General features: G+C 42.5%; 1 long non-coding RNA gene across 3 annotated transcripts in view; it reads left to right on the plus strand.

The window, feature by feature from the left end:
- Positions 1–25,368, plus strand: part of LOC102118019 (uncharacterized) — a 300,399-nt gene that overhangs the window by 150,432 nt on the left and 124,599 nt on the right. For all 3 annotated transcript variants that reach the window (XR_010582277.2, XR_001485849.4, XR_012425288.1), the window contains one exon: positions 12,291–12,448. This is a non-coding gene — a long non-coding RNA (uncharacterized lncRNA). The remainder of the gene's footprint in view (positions 1–12,290; positions 12,449–25,368) is intronic.

The following is a 25,368-nucleotide window of genomic DNA, read 5'->3' on the forward strand; positions in this document are numbered from 1 at the left end:
GATCATGCATTCCAGTGACCCAGTGAGTGGGTTTGGGCAGTTGTGGGTAGTCAGATCTGGGGTTCACAGAGGTTTAGGGGATGAAAGGCAGGGTACTGAGGGATGAGTTTAGGGAGTCCTGCTGTCAGAATGGCAGGGCTGGGTGAAGGGTGATCTTGCCTGGACAGTGCAGAACTCAGGGACCTCCTCTTGACTTTGACTTCCACTGATGAACATGGTCAGTGTGGTTCACCGGCATATCCCTGTGGTCTAGCCAAGCCCTCATTGCATCCTTGCAAATAAACAAAAGATGCTTCTGAGGAGGAACATGCTGTTATGAGTTTTCCTATCAGCTCTGCTTCTTCTAACACCTCACACTACCCTTTTGGAAATCTGTTTAAGCTCTTGGTCAGATTCCCTCTGAATTTCACTGAGCATTTGGCACACCTCTGTACCTGTGATTGTCTTGCTTGTAAATAGTTGTACTTGCAGTTCACCTCACCCAGGGCTGAGATAAAAGGTGTCACATAATGTTCCCAGAGCCCTGTCTCGTATTGCCTGAGCAGATGCTACCGTTGCAGTGATAACCAAAAATATTAAAATGGAGACCATAAGGACTTGTTGAGCATTGTAGTTTTCCGACAGGACAGATAGTTTCTTTCTTCCTTGGCTCAACGCTTGAGACTTCATCAGACACAGAACCTTCCTGCTGCTGTGCCCCACAGCTGCCCCTCTACACCTGCTCAGGGCTGTCTGAGCTCTCTGGTGAGCTCACTCAAGACCTGGATCCTGGGGTCTGTTGCAGATGGTATTACAGGAGTCACAGACTGGTTAGAAAATTACCCACAGGCATATGCTATTTGGACCACATAGTGTTTTACAAATCAGGAACTTTCATACAAAATTCCAGATTAATGACTTTTTTTTTTTTTTTTTTTTGTGGGCGGGGGCAAATCAGAAGGCCCAGGCACAGGGACTCTGGGATTCTATGTAGCAACCATTGGCTGGAGTTGAGTCATGGTGCCCCCTGCAGATGGAGTACATACTCTAAGTCATTACATATCCCTCCAAGTAAGCCTCTTGGGACTGTTAATTGTTTTTTTTTTGAATTGGAGTTTCACTCTTGTTGCCCAGGCCAGAGTGCAATGGTGCGATCTCGGCTCACTGCAACCCCTGCCTCCCAGGTTCAAGTGATTCTCCTGTCTCAGCCTCCCAAGTAGCTGAGATTACTGGTGCCTGCCACCATGCCCAGCAAATTTTTTGTATTTTTAGGTAAGGTTTCAACATGTTGGTCAGGCTGGTCTTGAACTCCTGATGTCAGGCGATCTGCCCACCTTGGCCTCCCAAAGTGCTGGGATTACAGGCGTGAGCAACCGCGCCCAGCCCAATTTTTTTTTAACGTGACAAAATAAATACAAGATTCTATTTTCTGCTTAGAAACACCCATACGTGGCTGTGTATTTCTTTTCAACTTTTATTTTAGAATCAGAGGGTACATGTTCAGGTTTGTTACTTGGACATATTGCATGATGTTGAGGTTTGGGTATGACTGATCCCATCATGCAGATAGTGAGCATGGTATCCAATAGTCAGTTTTTCAACCTTTGCCTCTCTCTCTTTCCCCTCTAGTGGTTCCTAGTGTTTACTGTTCCCTTATTTATGTCCGTGAATACCCATTGTGTAGCTCCCATGCAGTATTTGTTTTTCTGTTCCTACATTTATCCACTTAGGATACGGCCTCCAGTTGCATCCATGTTGCTTCAAAGGACATGGTTTTGTTCTTTTTTATGGCTGCATTGCATTCCATGATGTATATGTATCACATTTTATTTATCCAAACTGTTATTGATGGACACGTGGGTTGATTCCCTGTCTCTGCTATTGTGAATAGTGCTGTGATGAACATACATGTGCATGTGTCACCCATCCAAGTACTAACCAGGCCTGACCCTGCTTAGCTTCTGAGATCAGATGAGATCGGGCATGTTCAGGATGGTATGGATGTAGGCTTGTGTCTTTTTGGTAGAATGATTTATTTCTTTTGAATATACATCCAGTAATGGGACGACTAGGTCAAATGGTAGTTCTGTTTTAAGTTCTTTGAGAAGTCTGCAAACAGCTTTCCAGAGTGATTGAACTAATTTACATTCCCACCAACAATGTATAAGCATTTTCCTTTCTCCACTGCCTCTCCAGCATCTGCTGTTTTTTGACTTTTTAGTAATGGCCATTCTGACTGATGTGAGATGCTATCTCATTGTGGTTTTGACTTGCATTTATCTGATGATCAATGATAATGAGCATTTTTCCATATGTTTGTTGGTTGCTTGTATGTCTTCTTTTGAGAAGTGTCTGCCCATGTCCTTTGCCCACTTTTTGAGGAGGTTATTTGTTTTTTGCTTGTTGATTTGTTTAAGTTCCTTATAGATTCTGGATATTTGACCTTGGTCAGATGCATAGCTTGTAAATATTTTCTCCCATTGCATAGGTTGTCTGTTTACTCTGTTGGTAATTTCTTTTGCTGTGTAAAAGCTCTTTAGTTTCATTAAGTCCCCATTGTCAATTTTTGTTTTTGCTGCAATTGCTTTTGAGGACGTAGTCATAAATTCTTTCCCAAGGTTTATGTCCAGAATGGTGTTTCCTAGGTTTTCTTCTAGGATTCTTACAGTTTGAGGTCTTACCTTTAAGTCTTTGGTCCATCTTGAGTTAATTTTTGTATGTGGTGAAAGGTAGAGGTCCAGTTTCATTCTTCTGCATATGGCTAGCCAGTTATCCCAGTACCATTTATTGAATAGGAGTCCCTACCCCATTGCTTATTTTTCTAAACTTTGTCAAAGATCAGATGGTTGTAGGTGTGCAGCTTTATTTCTGAGTTCTCTATTCTGTTCCGTTGGTCTATGTGTCTATTTTTGTACCTGTATCATGCTGTTTTGATTACTGTTGCCTTATAGTATAGTTTGAAGTTGGGTAGCATGATGCCTCCAGCTTTGTTCTTTTTGATTAGCATTTCCTTGGCTATTTGGGCTCTGTTTTGGTTCCAGATGAATTTTAGAATTTTTTTTTGTGCTAATTCTGTAAAAAATGACATCGGTCACTTGATAGGAATAGCATTGAATCTGTAGATTGCTTTGGGCAGTATGGTCAGGCTCGTTTTTGGTTTCATGTGAATTTTAGAATAATTTTTTCTAATTCTGTGAAAAATGACTTTGATAGTTGGACCTGTAAATTGCTTTGGGCAGTATGGTCATTTTAATGATGTTGATTCTTCCAATCCATTAGCTTGGGATGTTTTTACATTTATTTGTGTAGTCTGTGATTTCTTTCAGCAGTATTTTATAAGTTTCTTTGTAGAGATCTTTTACGTCTTTGGTTGACTATATTCCTAAATATTTTATTCTTTTGTGGCTATTGTAAGTGGGAATGTGTTCTTGATTTGGCTCTCAGCTTGAATGTTATTGGTGTATAGAAATGCTACTGATTTTTGACATTGATTTTGCATTCTGAAACTTCACCAAAGTCATTTTAGAGCTCTGGGGCCTTTTGTCACAGTCTTTAGGGTTTTCTAGGTATAGAATCATACCATCAGCAAAGATAGCTTGACTTCTTCTTTTCCTATTTGAATGCCTTTTATTTATTTCCATTGCCTGATTTCTCTGGCTAGGACTTCCAGTACTATGCTAAATGGGGATGGTGGGGACTCTTTTATATTATGGGTCTACTTCTCATAGGCATTGGAACTTGTAACTCAAGCCAACCAACTAAGATAACGGAACATTAGAGGGCATGTGCAGAGAATAAAGTAATCTGTGAACGATTAATGACTGCATGAAACATTGATGTGTGAGCCAGCGAACAGCACTCAAACTCACCTGGCTATTTGTGAGAGTAAACAGCTTACATAATCTCAAAAAAAAAAAAAAAAAAAAAAAAAAAAAAGGCAAAGAGCTAACTAACTGATACATTCTGCTCTTCCTGGAAACTTTAAACTTAAATCAGAAGCATGGGAAACTATTGCTTAAATCTTTACCTTATGCCATGGTTAACCAAATAGAAAAATGCCTGATTGTTTCCCAGGATAGTGGAGGGTTTCACAGTTCCCTCTTGTCTTTCATGCTGTAGCAACACCAATTATCACCTGCTGGACTCTTAATGGTGTGTGTGTGTGTGTGTGTGTGTGTGTGTGTGTGTGTGTGTGTCTCACTGGGAGCTTTTGAAAACACATAGTGGAGTATTGCATGTTTTTATTTTATTTCTTTTTTGCCACAGCAGTGTAAAAACAGAACAGCCACATGATGGAGGTTGTTTATTTATTTTTCTCAAGAACAACTTACCCTCTGACTAGCTGATCTTCAAGTGAGCTGTTTAACCTCTCTGAGCCTCAGTGTTTACCTCTATAAATCTGAGAGTAATGGTTTTATCTCTCAGTGTTTCTGTGAGGATTAAATCATATGCTCTGTGTGAGTGCCCGGCACAGAGCCTCCATCGGGAAGGTTTCCAGTGAGTCTTTCTGTCCAGGACATTCATAAGAAAAGCCCCCGAGCAAAGAACAAGCCCATGGGGAGTGCCCACACAGTCAACCCCAACAGCCCAGTCTCTGAACCATAGCCTCAGGAATAGGGATGCTGAGGTTCTGCCTTCTGGAACTGGCACAAACAGACCCTCCAGAGAGAGTGGCTGTGCACCTGTTGATTTGGGTTAACTACCCTGGGGGATTTCTCTTCCTCCAAGAATAAGAAATCTCACATTGCTGCTCAGGGCATTAATTTCTGCCAGGAAATAAGTGAAGAAAAATTATTTGGCCACAACCCTGATTCTGATGTCTATTTCCTGGGGGCTATTTCCCTTTGGGAAGTGGACTGGTAAGCCTGGATTTTCTAAAGTAGTTCAGGTCAAAGCTATTCCTTCTCCATGAGTCATTAACTCTGTTGAGGTAGTAAGTATTTATTGGGCAGATTCTCATTGCCCTGGGCAGCGTTAGGCTCTGGGGATGCAATGATGATCAAGATACACCTCAAGTAGGTGACAGTCTAGTGAGGGAGATGAATAAGTAGATGGACAATTAAATACATTCTTCTAAGTCCTGCTACGTCCAGGGAAGGCCCAGGATCCCATGGGAGTTCATGGCAAGGGCAATGAAACCACTTTGGGAAAATTTGGGAAGGCTTCCTGAAAGAGTGCTATGGTCTGCATGTTTGTGCCTCTTCAGAATTCATATGTTGAAATCTTTTTTTGTTAAATTTTAAAAAAACTTTTATATTAAATTCAGGGGTAAATGCACGTGTTTGTTATAGAGGTAAACTTGTTTCACAGGAGTTTGTTGTACAGATTATTTCATCACTCAGGTATTAAGCTTAGTACCCATTAGTTATTCTTTCTGATTCTCTCCCTCCTTCCACCCTCCACACAAGGGCAGGCCCTAGTGTGTGTTGTTCCCCTCTGTGTGTCCACGTGTTCTCATCATTTAGCTCCCACTCATAAGTGAGAACATGCAGTACTTGGTTTTCTGTTCCTGAATTAGTTTGCTAAGGATAATGGCCTCCAGCTTCATCCATATTCCTGCAAAGGACATGATCTCGTTCTTTTTTATGGCTGCATAGTATTCCGTGGTTTATATGTACCACATTTTCTTTATCCAGTCTACCATTATGAGCATTTGGGTTGCTTCCATGTCTTTGCTATTGTGAATAGTGCTGCAATGAACATACATGTGCACGTGTCTTTATAATAGAACAGTTTATATTTCTTTGGGTATATACCCAATAATGAGAGGAAGTCAAACATATGTTGAAATCTTAATCCCCAAAGCATTAAGAAGTGGATCCTCTAGGAGATGATTAGGTCATGAAGGCAGAGCCCTCATAAATGGGATTAATTCCCTTATAAGTGAGGTCTGACATAGACCTCATCCCTTCCACCATATAAGGACATAGCCAGAAAGCACTGTTGGTGAATCAGGAAGGGGACTTTCACCAGACATCGAATCTTCCAGCACATTGATCTTGGACTTCCCAATCTCCAGAACTGTGAGCAACAAGTTTCTATAGTTTCTAAGCAATCTAGTTTATGGTATTTTTTTTAAACAGTCGCCCAAACTGATTAAGACCAAGAGGTAAGTTCAACTTGAGACATGAAGGATAAATAGGAGTAGCCAGACCAACAAGGGTGGGGATGACAATTCAAGCAAAGGGAATAGGCTGTGCAAAGTCCCCGAAGCAGGTGCACACCGCAGGTTTAGAGGCTTGCCAGCGTGCATCGTGATCAGAGTGGTGCTGGGAAACCTCAGAGAGGTGGGTCAGGAAATCAAGGCTACAGCTTGAAAAGCTTTATTTTTCATACTAGGGAGTTTGGTTTTATTCCATGAATTGTTTCAGATATTCCAACATTTTGGGGCCCAGTCTGCATCTCTGAGACAATTTCACACATCTAGAAGTTGTACACATCTTCCCTTTTGAAATGCACAGTCACTATATTGGCCTGCTCAGGAATGGTTGTGCTCTCGATTCAGAAAGAAGATATCCTAGGCACACACTGTCACGTTTTTGAAGGCAGTCCCTTGTAGATGTGCTCCATGGTCAGAACAATGCATCTCAATGTTCAATTTGGAAAAACTGACATCTGTATACATAGCATGAAAAAACCCTGCTGCTCTTGCTACTACCAATGACGTCACCTATCCTCTTATCTGTGAACTTCCAAGAGTTTGAAATGTGGCAAGTGCTCATTTCCTAGACCTCAAACTCAGGTTTGCAAAATAAAAGACAACTCTCTTTTTTTTTTTTTTTTTTTTTTTTTTTTGAGACGGAATCTCGCTCTGTCGCCCAGCCCAGGCTGGAGTGCAGTGGCGCGATCTCGGCTCACTGCAAGCTCCACCTCCCGGGTTCACGCCATTCTCCTGCCTCAGCCTCCCGAGTAGCTGGGACTACAGGCGCCCACAACCGCGCCCGGCTAATTTTTTGTAATTTTTAGTAGAGACGGGGTTTCACCGTGGTCTCGATCTCCTGACCTTGTGATCCGCCCGCCTCGGCCTCCCAAAGTGCTGGGATTACAGGCGTGAGCCACCGCGCCCGGCCTGACAACTCTCTTTTTATTTCCACAACTGAATTTGATTTGTACCTCCAGCTCCATGTCACTGACAATGAATATTCATTCTTAGCCATTTTAGGAAAACTAATTAATTCAAGATTTTTCTCAACCAGATCACAGCTCCCCTCTTTCCTCCTCCCTCCGCAATTATATCTTATTTCCAGGAGACCTGACTACCGGGAAGCCGTTGGGAGTGGTTTCTGATTCTTGACCACCACATATTCTCTTCTGCATCTCTACCATACCCTTGTTCCCATTGGCTCTGTTGTCACTGCCCATCTTTGCTAACCACCTTTGCGATATCCGAGTTTTCATCTTTTCCCTGTGGTTAGTTCATAAAGTTCACTTTGTAGCCTCACAAGAAAACAAGGGGACATTAGGGCTCATGAACCCTAAAAATCAAATGGGAGGCCAGGTGCAGTGGCTCACTCCTGTAATACCAACACTTTGGGAGGCCAAGGCAGGCAGATCACTTGAGGCCAGGAGTTTGAGACCAGCCTGGTCAACATGGCAAAAACCTGTCTACAAAAAATACAAAAATTAGCCAGGTGTGGTGCCATACACCTGTAATCCCAGCTACTCAGAGGGCTGAGGCACTAGAATTGCTTGATCCTGGGAGGTGGAGGTTGCAGTGAACTGGGATGGTGCCACTGCACTCCAGCCTGGGTGACAGAGTGACATTCTGTCTCAAAACAAAAACAAAAACAAAAAGATTGAATGGAAAGCATCTGGCCTATTTTTTTTATAGGGGCCTGGTAGGTCAAGCCTGTCTCCCTAGACCCTTCAAGGCAATTCTCCATTACTGCGGCTCCATGGTAGGATACAGATGGAGAATTCTCAGACCTTATTTATTTGCCTCAGCCCTGCTTAGCAGGTAAATGTGGGTTCCTTCTGCTCTTGGGCTTATGGTTCTTATGAGTCTGCTCATGGACTTGACCCCAGAGAACCAGGACACAGTGGCTTCTCTCAGACCACTCCTAGTTTCACCCTCTTTCTACTTAAGATTTTTTAATCTAATAAGAGTGGAGGTAAAAGCTGGCTCTGACTGGTCATGAAATCTTTTTGCTTAACTAAACTTTATGCCCTGAGTCTTATTAGGCTCTGCTTTGGAATTCCAAAATCCCTTTCCTACCAAACTTTTGTCTCTGCCATAAGTTGAAATGTTCATTTGGAAAAGGAAATCTAAGCATGATTTCTTTTTTTCTTTTTCCTTTTTGCTGCTGTAACACCCTTCCCCAAGGGCAGTTGGAATAGAATGGTCCCCTGTTGGTCGAGGAAGGGTAGGCATAAAGCAGTCCCCAGGCAAAACTCTCATGAGTGATCTCTAATATCCCTCCACAAAATATCCCTCCACAAAAGAGTTACTCATTGAGAATTATAAAACAGGAAGCACTCATGAATATTAGAGTGGACTGCAGCATGGAGAAGACAAGCTGAGTGTTGTCCACGGCCTAGAATGCTAGGTGTAAGGGAACCACTTATTTTCGTCTCTGCTCAAGAGGTATTATCAGAATGTAAGTGATAGAAATGCTTGGAATACTCTGCCTGATAAGAAGGTCTTTGTATATCATGTGGGTGCTCCATGCCCACATGACTGACCCCCATAGAAACCCTGGACATCAAGGCTTGGGTGAGCTTCCCTGGCTGGTAATATTTTGTGCGTAGGCACATATCATTGCAGAGAGAATTAAGCCCTGTCTGTGTTTTTCCACTGAGAGAGGACACCTGGAAGCTCACGTCTGGTTTCTCTTGTACGCCACCCTATGCCATTTTTATTTTATTTTTGCAGATTTTGAATCTGAATCCTTTTAGTGTAATAAACCATAGCCATGAATATAACAGCTTTTCTGAGTTTTGTGAGTCCTTCTAGTGAATCATTGAACCTGAGGATGGTCTTGGGGACCCTCACCACAACTGAGAACCCTGCAAAAAGAGAGATGCCACCTCTTGCCAAGTCTCAGAATCTCCCTGGCCTTTAAACATTTATTCCAGTTGGCTTTAGGCTGGTTCTTCTTCAGATTACCGCTTCTGGGAAGTTACATTTTCCTTGTGATCTCTGCGGTCCCCGATTCCTGGACCACTGGCACAAATTCAGCACCCTTGTTGTTGAGGCATTCCTTTCTCTGGCCACAGACAGCTCTGACTTCCTCAGTGTCAATGACTCAGCTTCCATTCACTTCACCAATCCAGTCCTGTTGTCACCTCCTATACCTTGTTCATCCCCATCACTTGAGATGACCCAACCTACAAAATCCATATGCTCAGAAGTCTAGCTCTGCAACCCTTTTGGGCCACACATTCATGGGCCTGCGCCTTAGAGTCAGAGAAGTCCACAGTAATCTGACTTTTCTGAACTGTAGTTACTCTTCTGCAAAGTGAGAGAGTACTAAATGAAACCCTACATGTAAAGCTCTTAGCATGATACCTGGTGCATAAATCCCAAGGGTTACAATGAAAGCTACTGTTATCAAGTCTGTGATGGCTGATTTCATGTGTCAACCGGACAGGACTACGGGATGCTCTCACAGCTGGCTAAACATTATCTCTGAGTGTGTCTGTGAGGGAAGAGATTAGCTTTTGAATTGGTAGACTGAGTAAAGCAGACGGCCCCTCCCAATGTGGGGGGGAGGGCATGGCTCATCCTGTTGAGGGCCCAGATAGAACAAAGAGGCAGAGGAAGGTTGAACTCTCCCTCTCTTTCTGCCTGAGACAATGATCTTCTGCACTTGGACTGGGAGTTACATGATCAGTGCTCAGACCTTTGGACATGGACTGGAATTTACACCATTGGTTTTCCTGGGTCTTTGAAGATGGCCAATCAGGGGACATCTCAGCCACTAATTGTGTGAGCCAGTTCTTTACAATAACTTCATAATAAATCATATATGTACATGATATAGTATAAATGTTCTTTATTATAAATGTTCTTAATTATAAACATTCTTCTCTCTATCTATATCTATATCTGTATCTATATCTATTGATTCTGTTTCTCTGGGGAACCCTGATTTGTATCTAGTCAAAGCCTACAAATACAAAACCTTATACGGACATATGTGTTCTGATGTAACTGGCACCTGATTTTACAGGCTGTCAGACCTCACTTGGCCTTGCCCTTCTCCCCTTCCTCGGCTAGATTTAATCACCCGTCCCTGCAAGGGCACTGTCATCCATGCCTCCATCTCCTTCATCTCCTTGTCCTCCTTCCACAGCTGTGCCTCCTTCCATCCCCAATATTGTGTCAATCCAAAGGCTTGTTTTCTCCTTCCCTGCCTTCCAATGCTAGAGAAAAATCACATAACCATGCTGAATTGGTTCCATTACCAATTTATGAGCTTCCCAGCCTCAGCTGTGCTGCCAGCCCTGCTCAGTCATCTTCTAATCATCTCTTGTTGACTTTCTCTCCCTTGCCCTTCAGTGGCTGCCCTGACCTCCCCTTGCTCCCTGCAACCCACCATCACCCCCCATTCACAGCTGAGTGCCTGCAGAGAATATGAAGGTCATCAGAAGTGATTTATTTCATGTATGTCCCTCCTAAGTTTTTACTTCTAAATTTGTCTATATTTTTACCTAGTTTTACTTCCTTCATCATTATATCTGAAGTTATTCTACTCTCACATCTTCACTGTCTCTTTCTTTCTCTGGGCTTTCCCCCACCACATACAATTATGTATTCGTTTCCCCTTTCACATGTTTTTTCCCCATTTCTTTCTACTTTGCTTCCTTTTCAAGATCTGCCCTGCGTGTTCCTCTCTTAGTCATTTGTCCAGTGGTCCTTGACCTTTGCAGCCCAGTGGATCCTATGGGGGAGCTTTAAAAAATATCCCCATGATTGGGTGGGCACAGTGGCTCATGCCTGTAATCCCAGCACTTTGGGAGGCCAAGGAGGGTGAATCACTTGAGGTCAGGAGTTTGAGACCAGCCTGGCCAACATGGCGAAACATCATCTCTACTAAAAACACAAACATTAGCTGGGCGTGGTGGCACATGCCTGTAATCCCAGCTACTGGGGAGGCTGAGGCAGGAGAATTGCTTAACACCCGGAAGGTGGAGGTTGCAGCCAGCTGAGATTGTGCCAGTGCACTCCAGCCTGGGTGACTCTGTCAAAAAAAAAAAAAAAAAAAAAAAATCCCCATGGTTATTCCTTATCCCAGGACAATTAAACCAAAATCTCTGGGTTTGGGGCCCAGGTGTTTGCATTTTCAAAAGCTTCCTAAGTATCTCTAATATGCAGCCATGGCTGAGAGCCACTGTTCCCTCTGCTTGTATTCAAATCTCAGCCTATGTCAATCCATCTTCTTTTTGCTACCTCTATACTGAAAATGAACTTCCTAAGGTCACCAAAGATTTCCTCATTCCACAATTCTGTCACCACCTTCAGGTCTCAGGCTATTCAACGTTTATGAAGCCTGTGATTCTTAATGTACATTTTTAACCTTGTGTACTTCCAAGGCAATGTTCTCTCCCAGCTCTCTTCCCACTTAGATTTCTCTTTCATTGCCCCACTTGACTTCTTTGCCTCTGTTGGTGTCTCCGTGCTAACCCACTTTATTTTACTTTACACATTCTTCAGCAGCAGTGCCATCCACTCTCATCTCTTTCTTCTCTTGCCTTCTCTGTTCCTTTTTATTAATGTGCTCAGCATTCCTCCTGCTCCCACTAAATTGGCCAAGCTACCAATACTTGGAGGCATCAATGACATTTTTCCTTCCTTCACATGTGCATCTGATTGGCTAACAAAGATTCAATTGTCACTGCAGTCACATTCTGCTTGGAAACCGCTGCAGGGTCTCAGTTTGCAACAAGATGAAGTTCAAATCCTGTATCCTGCATGAGAAGACCATCCACAATTTGCTTCCAGTCTGCCTCTCTGGTCCCGCTGCCAGCTACTCCTTGCCCCTCAGTTTCCTCATGCAGAAGCACACTGTTCACTGCACATGCATTTAATCTTTGGTGCCTCTGTACTTGGAAACCTGGACTCCCTTCCTACCCTTCTAACTCCCTGGTGACCTTCTACTTACCTGCAAGGTCCAAATAAAATGTCAGGGCTCTCTGACCCTCTTTATCCATTTATATTCCCGTAGAGCATAATAACAAACTCTAATTAAGTACTTAGTCAAGTGTCTTATGGGAACTGATTTATTGTCTGCCTTTCCTGCTTCTTAGTGAAACCCTTGAGGACAGAGGTCATGACTCATCCCTCATTATCTCTCTCATTCCCAACACAGATCCTGGAACACTGCAGGACGCCAGTGGCCATATGCTGAGTGGAACCAGTAGGGATGATGTGCACATGGTCCAGAGAGAACGGGACAGTAGGACTCAGGGATACAGTAGGACTTTGGGGTGAAAGAGCAGGATGTGGCATCTGTGTCAAGTGAAACAAGTAAGTACTAGAGCTGCTCACAAAATATTCTTTGCTCCTGGTGTTAAGGATAGAATGCTGAACTGGATAGAGCTGCATCTGACATCATTTATTATATATTATGGTTTTATGCCTGTGTGTGGGAAAGGAACAGAATTGGATTATCTGCCTGCCCCAGGAAATAGTCATGTAGTAAGCAATAATGGGATCAACGTGCACCGACTGAAATTCTCTATAATCCCCCAGGGCGGAGATCAATGGGAAGAAGGCTCTCTCAGAGAGATGTGTGGTCTCATCCTTGGGGATAAAGAGAGCCCTGTTAAATCAGGGCAGAAGGTGACACAGAGCTGCCAGGGTGGGCTGCGTTCTTGCGTGCCTCTCTGGGCCAACGATGCTGGAGATTCTCGCCTTGTATAAAGACACGAGCAGTCTTTTTTTCCGGGCACAGAGCTATGCAAAGCTTCTTTTTTCTCTTCATCCTACTTCTTTTACTCACTGGCGTTTTTGTGTCCTGGATCCTTTGCCCACATCAGCAACTTACAACCATATGATGTGGTAGATCCTTGGTGTTGATGATTTATCATTTTGAGTTATACTTTATGCATCACATCCTAAAGACCTATGATAGGTAGTCATTGGTTATCTTGCTAAGATATGAATCTGTATGCATTGCTCTGCAGTGGGAGGCTGGAGTTAGTTAGCAAGTTAGTGAGCCTGGTTACCTGGCCAGTCTTTTCATTTCATTGTTTTTAAAATTCATTTGTTAAAAAGAATTTGTTGAGTACCTACTATGTGTCAGACCTCACGCTAGGACTTCTAGTTGGAGATCCAGTGATGAATGAAAAGGTTCTCTGTTCCCATGGACTGTCCTTTTGGAAGGAGGCTGAAGGAGTGAAGACAAACAATTTAATTTTATGTGATGGTATGTTCTGTGATGAAAATAAAACAGAGTGATGCGATGGAAAGTGAGAAGGAGAGAGAGCAGTCAGCGTTAGAAGAGAGCCCTGACGTGGATGAAGTTGGAAGCCATTATCCTCAGCAAACTAATGCCGGAACAGAAAACCAAACACTGCATGTTCTCACTTACAAGTGGGAGCTGAACAATGAAAATGTATGGATACAGGGAGGGGAACAACACACACTGGGGCCTGTTGGGGGAACCAGTAGGGGGAGGGAGAGAGCATCAGGATAAATAGCTAATGCATGCTGGGCTTAATACCTAGATGATGGGTTGATAGGTGCAGCAAACCACCATGGTACACTTTTACCTATGTCACAAGCCTGCACATCCCAGATAGGTGCCCTGGAGCTTAAAATAAAATTAAATTAAAAATTAAGAAAAAAGAAGGGAGCCCTGCAGTGTTACTCAGAGTAGCCAAATAGTGCGACCACCAAAATGTTCAGCAACAGATGAATAGGTAAACAAAGTGGTCTATCCGTACAGTGGAATATTATTCAGCCTTGAAAAGAAAGGAAGTGCAGGGCCGGGCACGGTGGCTGACACCTGTAATCGCAGCACTTTGAGAGGCCGAGGTGGGCAGATCACCTGAGGTTGGGAGTTTGAGACCAGCCTGACCAACATGGAGAAACCTCGTCTCTACTAAAAACACAAAATTAGCTGGGTGTGGTGACGCACGGCTGTAGTCCCAGCTACTGGAGAGACTGAGGCAGGAAGGAGAATCGCTCGAACCCGGGGGGTGGAGGTTGTGGTGAGCTGAGATTGCACCACTGCACTCCAGCCTGGGCAACTATGGCAGGACGAGCCGCAGACAAAACTCCTCAGACACTGGATTAAAGAAGGAATAGGTTTTTTATTCGGACGGGAGCGTCTTAAGACTTGCGTCTTAAGAGTGGAGCTCCTTGAAAAAGAAATTCTTGGCCTTTTTAAAGGCTTACAACTTTCAGGGGTCTATGTGAAAGGGTCGTGATAAATCGAGCACGCATGGGAAATGAGACTGGGGGCTACATGCATCAGCTAACAGAACAAAAAGTTTTACAATACTTTTTTTCATACAGTGTCTGGAATGTACAGATAATACAAGTAGTTTAGGTCAGGGGTTGAAGTTATTATTATCACTTTTTTTAACTCCTAGGGCCAGGTGGTGGTGCCAAGTTTGTCTGGCTATTTATCTTACTTTTGTTTCTTTCTAACTTTTTGCTTTCTCTCTTTCTTCCTGTCTTGTGAACTAGGCAAGGTGCGGGGAGGAGGGCAGCAGGAGTAGTAGTGGTCTCCTTCCTTACAAGAGTGAAACTCCATCTCAAAAAAAAAAAAAAAAAAAAAAGAAAAAGAAAGGAAGTGCTCATGCATGCTGCAACGTGGATGAACCTTGAGGGCATTGTGCTAAGTGAAATCAGCTAACAAAAAGGGACAACTCTCGTATGATTCTGCTTATGTGAAATATCTAGAATAGGCAACTCCTAGAGATAGGAAGCAGATCAGAAATTACCAGGTGCTGGTGATAGGGAGGTCACAGTGGGTATTGCTTAGTGGGTACAGAGTTTCTGTTTGGGCTGATAAAAAGTTTTGGAAACAGATAGTGGTGAGGGTTGCACAACATTGTCAATATACTTAATGCCACTGGCTTGTGCACTTAAAAATGGTAAAAATGGCAGACTTTATATTATGTATATTTTACCACAATTAAAAACAAATCAAGAAAAGAAACTTGCAATAACAAGTTTCTTGCAAAAACTGGCCACATGAAGACGGTGGGGAGGTGACGTTCCTAGGAGAGCAAACAGCTGGTGCAAAGACCCCAAGGCAGGAATGAGCTTGGTTATTTTGTGGCTCTCTATTGTTTGGTGCAGGATAACTCTCACGAAGTGTTAAAGATAGGTTTCTTTGTCATAAAAAGACTCCAGAAAGGAAGTTGACTTTTAGTGTTGGTAGGGGAGCAAAGGGGTCTAAAGGCAATGGTGAACTTGGGGATTTTAAAGACTTCGGACTGCATTCCTCAGGAAAGCCGAGGGGCTTGCAGAGTTGCTGGTTTGCCTGCTATCAGGCTGTGAGCATCCTAGGACCACCCAGGTCTGTGCCATTTTAGTTCTGTCTCCTAAATCTATGTCTACTTGTTGAACAATGAGCTAGGGTTAAAGTACTAAACCAGGGGGCAGCAGAAATGGATTACAAGTGGGCTTGGGCTACAATCCCAAAAGACACAATCCCAAATGCTGTAATTCGATGGTTGAAATCCTGAAAATCGCAATCCTGAAACATCAAAATCCCAAAAACATGATTCTTAAAAAATTAATTAAAAAAAAAATTTAAAAGATATTTATTAGGCCGGGCACAGTGGCTCATGCCTGTAATGCCAGCATTTTGGGAGGCCAAAGCAGGAGATCACGAGGTTAGGAGTTGGAGACCAGCCTGGCCAACATGGTGAAAACCCATCTCTACTGAAAATACAAGAATTAGCCGGGCATGGTGGCAGGTTCCTGTAATCCCAGCCACTCAGGAGGCTGAGGCAAGAGAATCGCTTGAACCCAGGAGGGTGAGGTTGCGGTGAGCCAAGATTGTGCCACTCATTGCACTCCAGCCTGGGTGACTGAGCAAGACTCTGTCTCAGAAAAAAAAAAAGATATTTATTTACATTTTTTTTTTTAAAGAGGATGTATTTAAGAAACATAAAAACACAACAGAACACTTCATAGACCACTTGATGCAACGAAATACGCAATAACAACATACATATTATTGCAAGCATAAATACCCAGGCTTAGTAACAACAGTCACATGAGTATGACACTTATGAGCAGCAGACGAACCATATTCGTAAAGAATCATGTCAAAAAGTGAAACGTATAGATACATATTACTATGGATGGTGTTGTGTGCATCCAGCTTTATACCTGTGTTCATGTGAAATACCGTGACAAACCTAAGTCTTTCAATGAAACCCATCAAAAAGAGTGATGAGTCACCACTGCCTATGTGATCACCCAAAGAGTAAAGATCTTGAGAGATTTTACCTTTCACAAATGAAGATGCACATAGAGGACATCTCTTCATTTGCCGAGGAAGTTTCAACATTTTTAAATACATGCACCACGCTGGCACACAAAGTCAATGTTGTGATGACGCACTTTGGTGAAGTCAAATTTCCGATGTTCCAGGCAGCAGAAGAAAAGTCTGTCCCAGCTCTCAGTTTGTTGTCTACATTTTTCTCTCTGGACCCCCAGCCAACTCCCTGGTGCCTACCTGCACTGAGGGCAGATCTTCCCCTACTTGCTCCACTCAGATTCACACACCGTTTTCCTCTGGAAACGCCCTTACTGACTCATCCAAAATAATGCTTTATCCGGTTTCTAGGTATTCCTTAATTCAGTCAAGTTGACAACTAAAATTAGGTTCACAGATCCACCCCTTGTCAACTTGGCATCCGTATGCATCTCCTTAAACCATACTTAATTTTCAAATAAAGACAGTAGGAAGGTAACAGTTACACCTAATGTGTTGCAACTAACATAATGCAACTACCCCTAATGCAACTGAAAACACACTAATCCCTTCCCCAGAGTTTGGCTTTCAGGATTTAACCATTGGGAATTGTGTCTTTAGGGACTGTATTAGTCTGTTTTCACACTGCTATAAAGATATTACCCAAGACTGGGTGATCTATAAAGAAAAAAGGTTTAATTGACTCACCATTGTGCATGGCTAGGGAGGCCTCAGGAAACTTACAATCATGGCAGAAGGGGGAGCAAGCACATCTTACATGGTGGCAGGTGAGAGAGAGCCTGTGAAAAGGGAACTGACAAACACTTACAAAGCCATCAGATCTCGTGAGAACTCACTCACTATCATGAGCACAACATGGGGGAAACCACCTCCGTGATCCAATCAACTCGCACCAGGTTCCTCCCTCAACACCCTGGGATTATGGGGATTACAATTCAAGATGAGATTTGGGTGGAGACACAGAGCCAAACCACATCAGAGATTATGATTGGCACCAATTCAAATTCTAGCTTCACCATTAACTAGTTGCATGTTTATGGATAAATGGCTTAGTCTAACTGAGCCTCAGTTTCCTACTCCATAAAATGTAGGATTTGGATGATATTAAGTATAATAAATATATGGCATGCACATTCTCACGCAATAGGCAGCAGGGCCAGATGTTGAAGTGTGGGCACTCCAGGTTAATTGGCCCTCATCCAACCAATATTATTTACTAAGTTGTTCAATATTTATTTATCTAGGGAGGAGGGAGAAGTTGAAAGAAAAAAATTTGTATTGGCCAGGCGCGGTGACTCACGCCTGTAATCCCAGCACTTTCGGAGGCCAAAGCGGGTTGATCATGAGGCCAGGAGATTGAGACCATCCTGACTAACACGGTGAAACCCTGTCTCTACTTAAAATACAAAAAATTAGCTGGGCGTGGTGGTGGGTGCCTGTAGTCCCAGCTACTCAGGAGGCTGAGGCAGGAGAATGTAGTGAACCCGGGAGGCAGAGCCTGCAGTGAGCCAAGATCGCACCACTGCACTCCAGCCCGGGTGACAGAGCGAGACTCTGTCTCAAAAAAAAAAAATTGTATTAATAAAAATTATATTTGCTACTTTACTTCAACAAGGCTAAGCAGAGTCACTGAAAAACTCTCTAAAATATTCCCTTTTTTGTGTGTTCTTGTTCTCTCCCCGATTTCTTTAGTCCATTTCTTGGGAGTTATATTACAACTTTTGAAATGTATTTAATACAACAAATTTCTTTTTCTGAGCAAAAGGCACTATATCATGAGATATTTCGATTGAGAACTTTAACAAAGTGGGACTCCATGAGCAAGTTGCAAAAGACATAAGCAGAGATGTGCTTTCTAAAGTTTCACTTCACAGTGCTGTCTGCTTTGGAGGGAGTGGAACAAATTACATTTAACTAGTCTATCCCAGTGACGTTTTAGTGTTTCTTTCGCATCAGCATTTTCCAGCAGCTGCCCCGAAGGCTTGAGTTCCTGCAGCTGTCCAGGGCAGACATTACTAATGGAGCACAGCACTGCTTCCTGAAGAGCCTGGATGCAACCCCAGCTTCCCTGGCGCCTGCTTCCAGTTATAGACCCTGCTGGCCATCCTTGGACTGGGTTGACTTTGCAATTCCTTGCAGCTTCAATGTTTTAGGAGTCTGTGATGTTAAACTTTACATGATATCTGAGTAACCACCATTTGTCTGGGACCTGAGAAACTGACATGTCATTTGATTTTAAACATGTTTAAATGAATGTTTGTACAGAAGAAAAGGATGTGGAAAGCTGAAAAAATCTCTCTTAGATATATTCCTGGTTTATATCATTTAAGGAAGCAACAGTTGAAGACAATTTTATGAAAATAATCTGGACTAATGTCAAGCTATGTTGAGGGTAATTTAAGACCTAGAATTAGGAGGACGGACCTAGAACCTGAATGGAAAGAGATATCTTGTTTTTCAGAGATAAAATAGCATTGGATTGGGGTGGAAGATGAACTAAGAAGATCTGTGGACAAGTGCAAAAACTTTCCTTTTGTGAGCTGCATCTAGTGCCGATCTGAATTTAGCTGGACTTTGAAATAGCCAATGCTGTAGCAGAGTCACTTTTGTGCTCCGTGTCTAATGAGGAATGTATTGATGGGAGATAAGCATTGCTTTACAAATCATCAGACACAGTTTTGAGTTCTGGCTTCTATAATTGTTTGTTGTGGGACCTTGAAGTAAGTCATTTATCTCAAGACTGTTTGCTTATCTGTGCAGTGACGATACTATCACTTACCTTCTCATGTAATAAGGCTTAAATAAGATCTTGGCAAATCACCTAATTGAGTCTAGGGGGAGGCATTACAAATTGTCATCCAATTGTATTTACAAGTTGAGTGATTGAATCATACTTGATTAAGGAGAGCTTCGGTCTACTTTCCGGTAAGGGTTCTGGTAAAAGCACCACGGGGGAGGACCAACAAATTTGGAACTGGAAACTGGGTCTGTGAAGGTGAAATACGAATCAGCTGGACAACCCAGTAGAAAAGGGGAGCAAGAACAACAAGAAACCAACCGCAGATTAATCGGTGGGAAATGAAAATGGATACAATACTTCGTGTCTTTCAAATTGGGGAATAGCTGTAATCTCACTGCTGGGAGGATCACAAACCTGTGTTGCCATTTGGAAAGGTGGTTTGGTAGTTCATCAAAGTTCCACTCACCAATGTGCTCCTCTCTCCACGTAGGATGGTTCTGCCCTATATGAATCATCAAGAGCTCAGAAACAATCTCAAGAAGAGAGAGGGAGCCCTTGCTCAGATTTATTTATTCTTAATTGATCAATTCCTGTCATATTACATATGTATTCTATTATGTCGTTTATTGGCTGCCTCACTTATTGGAATGTAAGTTCATTGGAATGAACTTTATTGGAATATAAGAGAGGACAGAGATTTCATCTCTTATGTCCATAGGCATATGAACATGAAATTCAGAATATGAATACATAAAAAGATCCCTTAAGGTTCTAGAAAGAGCTGTATGCAATTGTTCTGCACTTTGCTTTTTCAGTCAACAGTTGGCTTGGAGGTCTAGCCATATTGGTACTTACAGATCTACTTAATTCTACTTAACTTTTGATTCTGTCAACATTGCAGGGGAGCAAACCCAAATTCTACATCCATTATGTGGGAAACCTAAATGTGATGCCCAGGAGAAAGGTGTGTTACAATCAAATATCATGCCTGCCTAATTATATGGCCACTTCAAACATTGTACATGCCAAGTCAAATCACCAAACAGCACACACACCTGGGCTATATTTTGCTTAAGAACCAGCACTTGTGAACTTTGCTACTGTCTTCTCATGTATTTGTAATCTTCTGTGGGTAACCATTGGTGTTTTAAGTTACTTCCTCTTTCCCTCCCAAGTTGGTACTAATTGGGTTACACACTTTGGGATAAACTTGAGAACACAGGAGATAGAAAAAGGCAAATCAAAATGTTAGTTGTGTTACCTTAAAGCTGATTGGAGAAAGAGGCTTTAGATCTGTGACCAAAGGGACTTACTAACCCCTACCTCCTAAAATTGACAGACTCCTGGGCATAGTCATGAGTACCATTGCCTGGCTCTACCCTGTGGGCTGGACTTACCACCTGGCAGGTAAGGAGATAGGGGCATATTTCTTACAGCTGATGGATCTGATCAGACAGGGGCAAGGGCTGAGTCTTTAGTTACTTCTTTAGTTACTTCTCTCAAATGCACTTATCTTACTGTTCTGTTTTTTTTTTTTTTTTTTTTTTTCACTTATAAGTTGCTGCTCTTCTTATGCAGAGAAACCACGAGGTAGAGAAAAAGGCCGGGAGTGTTATTCTCATAAAAATTCCTCCCCATAGAACTATAAGACTAGTGGGGAGATTGATTCTTTTAACAGTAATCAGGACTTTCTGTCTGGAAACACGTTCTTATCTCTCTGTCTTTTTAATACAACACCTTAACTAAGAAAACTCTTGACTTTGGTCTCTGTTCACTTATTTTTCCAGCTATGTAACAAAAATCTTTTCATTGGTAGCTTCCACTATGCCTACACGTCACAGATTCTTTCTTCTAAGATAACTTTGATTACAATTTCTAGTCTATTGGTTCTGACCTATTATCTTATTTATTATCATTTCTCTTATGGTTTTAAACTCTTTATTTTTAAAATATGTTGGCTTTTGGCTGTGTTGGCTCATGCCTGTAATCCCAGCACGTTGGGAGGCTGAGGCAGGAGGATTTCTTGAGGCCAAGAGTTTGAGAACAGCCTGGAAACATAGCAAGACCCCATCTCTACAAAAAAATTAAAAACTTGCTGGGCGTGGTGGCACATGCCTGTAGCCCCAGCTACTCAGGAGGCTGAAGTGGGAGGATTACTTGAGCCTAGGAATTTGAGGCTGCAGTGTGCCACAATCGTGACACTGTACTCCAGCCTGGGCGACAGAGTGAGGCTCTGTCTTTTGACGAAACACAAAACAAAAAAACTAAAATATGTTTACTTTCCATAGTTCATTTTTTCCCCTCCCATAACTTTATTTTCCTTATAAAACGTTTTTCTCTAGCCCAGACCTCTATCCTAAACTTCAGATCCATACATCCAACTGTTGTCATGTTTTGTGTATCAAAAAGAAGTTCTTATCTTCCCCTCAAAACCTGTTCAGTCCCCTAACAGTCAGCCTAGCTAACCTTTAGCTCACGTGGAGTTTAAAATCATACTGACTTTATAGGGTTTATTGGAAAGATTAGATGAGATAATGAAAGTGAGTGTTGCTTTGACGTCAAGAGAAATAAGGATGTTAAAGTCCAATTGCAGAATTTAAACTGCACCAAAAACCACAAAGCGCAGTTGTTATCTGTGACTTCTTCACTATTCTATGTCAGATTTGCTGTTTTCCTTTTTCCTTCATAGCTAAAAAAGGTCACAAAGCAAGGAAATTTTCAGTTTTTTACATGCATTTTAAAACATCTGCATTCTTTCTCATACTCAATTTTTAGTTTAGGGGGATATAAAATTCTAGGCAATAAGTTTTCCCTCAGAATTTTTAAGGCTTTGCTTCATTATATTCTAGCATCTAATGTTGCTCATAAGAGGTTGTGTTACTGATTTCTTATTCTTAGTATATGACCTATTAATTTTTCCTCTGTGCTTACTTTTAGAACCTTTTGTAAAAATCCCTGGGGTTCTGAAATTTCAAAGTGGTGTGCCTTGTTTGACTTTTTAGTATTCATCATGCATAGCATTTTATGGACTCCTTCCATCTGGAGTTACACCTTTCAATTCTGAAGAATGTTTTCCTATTATTTCCCTCAATGATTTCCTTTTCTTTGTTTTCTTTGCTTATTTAGATATTGCAATTTCTGAAAAATACTTCTTTCTTTTCTCCACTGTTGTCTACCTCCTGATCTTTTCACTTATTTATGGGATATTCCCTCAATTTCATATTCTATTATCAAATTTTAGTTATCAAATACTTTAATTTCTAAAAGTTCTTTCCTTGTTCTTGGACAGTTCTTTCATGTGGAATGCTGTTTCTTTTGCAATTCGTGGTCCAGAGGGGTGCAATACCTCCTTTCACTCTGCTAAAGATGCTGGTACAGATCCAGATAAACATGTAGATCTTTCCTGTGTTCCTGGAGTCATTTCTGCATGAGCCAGGTTCCTTATTTATACTAGTTTAGTTTTCTCTCTGTCGATTAGAGGACTTTTCAAGTGTCTGGTTATCCTTTGCTGGCCATTTTCCTTCATCATCTCAAACTGAAACTGTGTACCCATTAAACTCTTAACTCCCCATTCCCTGCTCCCCACAGCCCCTGGTAAGCATGATTCCTCTTTCTCAATGAATTTAACTAGTTGAAGCACTTCATATAAGTGGAATCATCCCATATTTATCCTTTTTGTGCCTGACTTATTTCACTTAGCAAAATATTTTTAAGGATCACCCATGCTGTAGCAAGTATCAGAAATTCATTCTTTTTCAAGGCTGAATAATATTCCATTGTATGTCTGGACCATACTTTGTGTATCCATTCATCCATTGATGGGCATGGGTTGCCTCCACCGTTTGATTATTGTGAATAATACTGTAATGAACATGGGTGTACAGAGATCAGTTCAAGTCCCTGATTTCAATTCTTTTGGTTTACTTTTTTTTTTGAAATGGGGTCTCTGTATTGCCCAGGCTAGAGTGCAGTGGCTCTTCACAGGCGTGATCATAGTGCTCTATAGCCTTAAACTCCTGGGTTCAAGCGATCCCCCTGCCAGAGCCTCCTGAGCAGCTGGAACAACACGCATGTGCCACTGCTCTTGGCTCTTTCAGTTTACTTTTTAAAGAGAGACAATAAAAATTTATTAGAGGCCGTGTGGATGTATGTGCACAGATTGTCAGGGAGCTCACAGTCGGTGAATGGGGTTTCCAACAAGACTTTCGTTAGAGGATCCCAGGAAGAGAATATCTATTTCAAAGTCCTATTCGTTAGGCTCATGCTTTCTCCTCTGTATTTAGCAGAGATAGCTGAACGTTTACAGTATACAGCACAGCACCCAGGGAAGTGCCTGGAACTTGCTGAATGAATGGTATGTGGGTGTCATTCTTTTTCAGCTTTCTTATGTAATTTCTCCATATTCTGATATTCCGTTGATAGTTTTAGTTGCAATTTGGGAAGTCAGGAATGGGATGGGGAGAGGGATCAGTCAAGTTATATGTTTGTGTCAATCTGCCTTGATACTTGGAAATTCCTTTGATACTTTTCCTTTAGCTGGCCCTGGGAGCACAGACCACATTTTATGTACACAAGCTTCTTAGACAACTGTGTGGGTATTCCTGGAGTAAGTAAATGATAACGGAGCTGCCTACAGGACATGACGTGGGTGTGAGGGATGGGGAACTCAGAGGGAAGAGGCCTCAGGAAGGCTGAGTTTTTGCTTGGGGGTCTCTCCTCCTCTTGTCTCCTGTTTTTAGATGCTCTGGTCTGACCCTTTCATGGGGCAAACTCCCTAGTACTGTAGGTTTCATGTGGAAAAGTTAATGATTTATTGTGGTGGTGGTTGAAAAGTAAGGCTAACCTTGGCCGGGCATGGTGGCTCGTGCTTGTAATCTCAGCACTTTGGGAGGGTGAGACAGGTGGATCGCCTGAGGTCAGGAGTTTGAGATGAGCCTGGCCAACATGGTGAAACCCTGTCTCCACTAAAAATACAAAAATTAGCCAGGCGGGTGGCGCACACCTGTAATCCCAGCTATTCGGAAGGCTGAGGCAGGAGAATCGCTTGAACCTGGGAGGCGGAGGTTGCAGTGAGCTGGGATCGCAGCACTGCACTCCAGCCTGGGCAACAGAGCCAGACTCCATCCCAAAGGGGGGGGGGGGAAATTAAGGCTAACCTCCATCTGAGGTTTTCTCACAGACAGAACCATGATGCCATCATTATCTCCATTCCAGAGTTTGAGCAAAGCACAAGGATAAAGTCAGGAGGGAAAAATGAAGTCTGAGCAGCTGGTGTTTGCTTCAGCCTCTTCCGGAGCCGCCTCTGAGCCATCAGGGAATAGGAAGGAGCTATTGCCATTCCCTGCACAGCCCCAGTGCGAGCCTGGGCTGTGACGCACAGATATGGAGGGACATCGTCGCTGGCTTCTAAGTGATATTCTTCTTCCTTCTAATCTGCCTATTCTGCTGCTGGGAAATTTATGTAAAATCAATGCATAGCTACTTAAGTTTTGCTCCCATTGATACTATTGTTATTTATTTATTTACTCCACACATTCCTAGATGGATTATGTAAGATATGAGAGTTTCTTTCTTGAAGTCTTGCACTTTTATCTGCAGAATGCCATCTGCCATCATTAGAGAGCAGTGGATGTGGATGTGTCTCAGGAATTAGTTGATGTCCTGTGAACTAGATTTGCATAAGCTTCTGCAGCCTCTGCTGACGAGTGTAAGATGGTTACCAGGGCCTGCTATTATGGAGAGTGATTATTAAACATGCAGAAATCTCAGGTTGGGCGCGGTGGCTCACATCTGTAATCCCAGCACTTTGGGAGGCTGAGGCAGGCAGATCACCTGAGGTCGGGAGTTCGAGACCAGCCTGACCAACATGGAGAAACCCTGTCTTTACTAAAAATACAAAATTAGCCGGGTGTGGTGGCGCGTGCCTTTAATCCCAACTACCCAGGAGGCTGAGGCAGGAGACTTGCTTGAACCTGGGAAGCGGGGGTTGCGGTGAGTCAAGATCGTGCCATTGCATTCCAGTCTGGGCAACAAGAGCAAAACTCTGTCTCAAAAACAAAACAACAACAACAACAAAATGCATGTGGAAGTCTCATACTGTCTTAACATGTGACAGAATTGAAACCAACTGTGCAAACATGCAGAAAAACGTTTGCCTCCTTTATCTTTTGTAACCAACTAGAAATCTGACATTTCTTCAAGAAAAGTCCCTCCTGCCCCATCTTTTTTTTTTTTTTTTTTTTA

This window comes from Macaca fascicularis, chromosome 16, assembly GCF_037993035.2.
Source record: "Macaca fascicularis isolate 582-1 chromosome 16, T2T-MFA8v1.1".
Lineage (NCBI taxonomy): Eukaryota > Metazoa > Chordata > Mammalia > Primates > Cercopithecidae > Macaca > Macaca fascicularis.